A 5379-nucleotide genomic window follows, 5' to 3' on the forward strand; every position below is an offset into this window, starting at 1 on the left:
AAAACCGTTAATAGGTCAACTTACATACAACTACCTATACACACTGGAATGGCCATATTTATTAATTTAAACTTTCTGGACTTAGAGCAAAGTTAGAACATTTGTGTCATGTAGAGAGCTTAAATAAATTACCCAACAGCCAACAATACTTATTTAACACCACATTAGTACTGTTTATGTGTCACGTAAACCAGGGTGAGGAACATGAAGAGTAAGACAACAGAGTCCAGGTCCCCATATGAGGATGATGAGCAGTGCTCATTCAGTGATAGCGTTTTTACAAAAATCACCTCCCTTGCATTTGCAGTACTTGCAACACTTGATCCCAGCTACCCTGCAGGGACACCCATTCTTGCGAGCACACTTGCCACATGTGCAGGGATCTGGCAGGCCTTCGGGTTTTGAGATCACAAACTCAGGGACTAATGAACTACCCAATCTTACAAAACCATAATTCTCGGCATTCATAATCGAGGTGGCGTCTCTAAATGGGGCTTGGACCCACAGCTGCTGTTGGTGATACCCTCTATGGATATGTTTTCTTGCATTAGTTGATGTGCAAGTGGTTCTCTCGAAGTCCATCTTGAGGGCATTGCTATCAAATGCAGCGAGTCGCAGGTCGTCAAATGTCTTCAGGTATGTTGATGGTTTGAGACACTTGACCAAGAATGTCTCTGCCAGCTGTATTGCATTTTCTGTTAGCTGTGGACTGTCGAAATTCAGGATCAGAGAGGAATTTTCTGGTTTGCGGACAGCATTCAGGGCTGCAAGTTTAGTTGATATCTTGCTGGTTGTATCGCACCCAGTCAGCGCATGGAGTGCTGGGAGACACTTTGTGAGCTCGTCTCCCAGCGCTAAGCAGATATCATGGAGTGGTAATATTGATCTTCTCACTCCTGAGTTGCGGACGAGCCAGAGCTCTTTGAGACCAAGATCTCTCCAATTGACTGTGATGTGGTATAACAGGCACACAAAGACATCTGTGTCACCTGATGACAGTGTAATGGATGTAGGTCCTGACCGGTGGCTTAGAATGTCCTGCACATGGAACATCATCCTGTCGTCAGCTTCCTCCTGTGTGCAGTTGAGCCGAGGGAATGGAGAAGCACACCCAGCTGACACCGTCCATGCCTGTGGTGATATACCAAGGTATAGAGCTCCTGCGGATGATGTCACATATGCTGGTCACGTGACGAGAAACGAAGGGGGCAGCCATTTTGGCAGTAATCGCGTCAGTAAATTCATTGGCAGGCACTGGCAGACTGTCGAGGATGGTGGATAACTGCTGTGCACCAGGTTGCACAAATAGGCGTGGGAAGAAGAAAGGTGTATCTTATTATCGCATTCCAAAAGACGCGGAGAGGAGGGAAAAGTGGATCGCAGCGATTAAAAGAGCCAGGAGCCGTCTGAACAAGACTGAAAGATGGGACCCCCCGGCCGTTTGCTTTTATTTATGCAGTGATCACTTCATATCAGGTGGGTGAAGGAATACAGTACAATGCTACAAAAAGTTTTCAAAAAGCAAAAATACAAACTAGTTTCAGACGCACTGCAGTAGCTATCCAAGCTAATAAACAAACATGCTAACGTGACACTGCCGTAGTTAGACAAGCTAATAAACAAACAATGCTAACGTGACACTGCCTATCAAACTGGAATAATTTAATACTTACCCTTGCAGTGATGATGCCGAAGTTTTTGGATGTAAGACTCCACAGTTGAATGTTGTTTACGAAGCCGGACTGACACCATTTGTAAGCCTCCAAGCTTTTGTAAGCTCTGAGGGAGTCTCCTGAGTACACTGATGGAAAGCTTACAAGATAGCTGTGGATGTCCGCGTAGCGCAAGTCGGGTACATCGTCTTCAGAGCAGGAGGTTATGCTCTTGAAAAGCACACCGGGTGCATTATATGGGTCGCTTATATTTAATCTTTCTAATTTTGTACTATAAAGCCGAATTTCACTTGAATTAAAATGAGATGTATACTCGCACGGTAGGAAAACGCTGGCGCCGGTCGTCATGTTTACTGCCAAAATGGTGGCTGATAACCAAAAGTCACGTGACCGCAGGAGCTCTAGGTATAGAGGTTTGGTACCTTGGTAATTGGTGGTGAGCCACTCAACATAGAATGCCTGGAAAGCAGTTTTGCTGATGGAAGACGACCAGAAGTTCTCTAACACCACTGGGACATTTTGGTTCGGTGATATCACATCAAGGACAACCATTTCCTTTGACTTCCCTCTTCTCTCCCTCTCTCCATTCTTGATGCTATCCTCTCTGTAAGTGTCGAAAACGATGTGGATCTCATCACAGTTGTGTCCAGCTTTGGTGACCATAGATGTCAAGGCAATAGCAAAGTCATGGAATGTTTTGACGGGCGGATCAAGCTTCTTTAAGGGGACCTTTCTCACCAAGGCCATGAAGTCGATAATGATGGCGTGGGTTTGTGGGGATGATCCTGGACCTTTTTTATCTATTAGTGGGCACAACTTCAGCAGCTCAGTCCCAAGTTGTGATTTAGCACTCTTCCTCAAGTAACCATCTTTGTCAACCAAGAAGAACGCAGAGTTGGTGATCTCATGCTGGAGTAGCTCCCAGTAGCTCCCAGTAGCTCCCAGTTGGTACAAAGTACCATCTGGGATATTCGTTTGTTACTTGGGTATGTAAAACAGACGGCGTCTCCATACATCTCGATGATCAGCTGCTTTACAGTTCTGTTTGACACTATTCCAGCTGAACCTTCATTTAGCCTGTCTCTGATGGAAGTCAGACTGTGTGCTGACCTACTAAAGTCAATCCCAAGGGCTAAAAATCTAGCCTTGAAGGAGTTGTCTCTGGCTGTTACCGACTCCTCCTTTCCGAGGTTTTTCAGTATTTCATCAATTTTAGCATGATATTTATTGAAATAGACTTTACAACATTGGTCGTGATATCGGATATCAGCCGCAAAAACATCATCTAGCTCACACATTGCCGCTGTTTCAGTGTACACATGGTCCTTGAACAACATGGCCGCATTTAGTAGTTTTTGGGCCATGGGCCTTTCACAGATTCTGAACAATGTGTGTATTTTCTTCTGTTTAAATGTCTTGCAATCCGAACCACAAAAGATACAGACATTTGTAGTTACACTGGACTTAAATCGCTTGCTGTGTCGCTCAGATGTATCATTAATAGGCCCCTGCTTAGATGGTTCTGATTGTTCTAGTGGTTGGGTTATGCTGTCAGTCTTAGCCATATCCCTTTGAAAACTTCTGTAGCAAGATGAGGTGTGGTATTTCATGATACCCTGCTCTTGCACGGTCAGTTGAAGAACCCTAGCAGCTCGAGTGTCATTACTCTCTGTTTGTTTGGCAAGCGAAACAATATAACCCCTGCCGATTTCACCACTAGAGAGGTACTCAGATCGGTTCTTCTTCTGGCATAGGATGCACTCCTCGAGATCGATCGGCTTGATCGGCTTAGGTTTAGCAGAAGGAGCAGCGAGCGGTACCACATCCTGAAAATAAAAGAAACATGTTTAAAATTATCGATGGCATGGGTTATCAGTATCACCATACAATATACTACTTGGCATACCCACAGAAAGAAGAGGTAGGTAAATAAAAAAATTAAAGCTTGTCTTACCATTTCGCTGTACTTCAGTGAGATATTATCTCTGTTAAACTGGATGGATAAGTCTTTCTCTCGTACTCTCTCCAGCTGTTAGCACTGGTGCTATGAATAAACAAAAAGCAGTTAGTTTTATATAATTCAATGGTTATATTAATTAGTAGAAGACCTAAGTTAAGATAGGCATGTATGCACATCATTCATGAGAGGATAACTCAATTTCCAGTACTTGGGTAGTTGTATGGTAATAAGTAGACCGAATGTTCTCGTGAATACCCCCTCCCCCTAGATATTGCCATTCTGAACATTTTGAGCACCTCAGAAAATATGTAGCTCAAACGGTTTAGAAGATACAGCTATATCGGAAGTAGCACTTCCGATGAAAAGGGGCGTGGTCTTTAAAACAAGGGCGTGGTCATTTTGGGGCTTTTCGTCCCGGATAGAGATTTTGGCACACATCCCAAGTTGTTCAGTGGGGTCATATTAGTCTAGAACAGTTGAGATATTATCTCCTAAATTAAGTGCATACATATCTAACCCAGGTCCTCGACTACGACTGTAGACCACTTGGAGTGGTAGAAGAGAAGGGGCTGCAAAAGGTACTACAGATTGCATCGTCTGACACAACATATGAGCTGCCATGCAGAAAGACAGTGACAAAAAGAATCCAGCAGCTTTATGACAATGAAAAGGAAGATAAAGAGAATTTATTGGAGAAAGCCGAATGTGTTGCCCTGACTGGGGATCATTGGACCTCGGTAAGCAATTCAAATTACCTCTGTGTGACGGCACACTTTATTGACATCTTCTCACTGTTCTAAGGTCAAATATTTATATGCGATTAAAAATGCGATTAATTTCGATTAATTAATTACAAAACCTCTAATTAATTAGATTAATTTTTTTAATCGAGTCCCGGCCCTAAAAAAAATGAATAAATAACTCAGATCTAACCACTACTAAAGTCTGCCATGTTGACAGAGTCCCCCTGTCTCCCCTCCAGTGTCGAGCAACCCGTACACACATCACAAGGCGTGGTGTTCGGGTTCATCTATCCACTTCCTTTGGCTCCTCCTCACACATTCTTCTTCCCTTCTTCTATTTCATGTACTGTCAAGTTAAACATAACATTTTTTTTTTTTTGTCAACTCTCAGTCGAGGTCTTTCCCACTCTGCACACACACACACACACACACACACACACACACACACACACACAGACACACACACACACACACACACACACACACACACACACACACACACACACACACACACACACACACACACACACACACACACACACACACACACACACACACACACACACACACACACACACACACACACACACACACACACACACACACACACACACACACACACACACACAACCCAGTGTAGTTTCAACACTGTCTCACTTCTCACCTTACCTTTTACACCCCCTGCTTTCGGAGAGTCTCGAAGAACACTTAAGGTTTGTGTTTGATGGACTACAACGAGGAAGGGGAAAGGAAAATATTTCAAAGAAAAACAAACAAGAACTAATACCAAAGGGATAAGGACGACTTCAAATCAACAGGAGACCCTGATCACACTCTGGAGATGTCAGTGTGATAATCCTTTCAAAGAGGTTGGAATACACTTCGTCACTGACTATATGGTCTTAAAACTGACTAATATAGAAAGGCAGAATGATAATTATACATTTATTCGGAAAGGGCATTTAATCTGTTTACAATAGATATTATTAATTGTATTGCTAAT

This window comes from Notothenia rossii, assembly GCF_949606895.1.
Source record: "Notothenia rossii genome assembly, chromosome: 7".
NCBI lineage: Eukaryota > Metazoa > Chordata > Actinopteri > Perciformes > Nototheniidae > Notothenia > Notothenia rossii.